The sequence below is a fragment of the Gavialis gangeticus genome, unplaced genomic scaffold, assembly GCF_001723915.1.
Source record: "Gavialis gangeticus isolate Ggan-Ray unplaced genomic scaffold, GavGan_comp1, whole genome shotgun sequence".
In the NCBI taxonomy this organism is placed as follows: Eukaryota; Metazoa; Chordata; order Crocodylia; family Gavialidae; genus Gavialis; species Gavialis gangeticus.
Window position 1 is genome coordinate 32,852,711 of NW_017729025.1, and position 266 is coordinate 32,852,976.

Here is a 266-nt window from a genome sequence, read left to right on the forward strand (position 1 = left end):
TCAGTCCTCAGGCCTGCACTGTTCAACATCTTCATCAGCGACTTAGACGAGGGGGTAAAAAGCACTGTTTTCAAATTCGCAGACAACATTAAGATGTGGGGAGAAGTGGGCACGGTAGAAGGGAGGAATAGGTCCAAGGAGGTGATCCTCCCCCTCTATGCGACTAGTCAGGCCGCAGTTGGAGTACTGCGTCCAGTTCTGGAAGCTGCACTTTAAGGGATGTGGGTAGCATTGAGAGGGTCCAGAGGAGGGCCACTTGCATGATC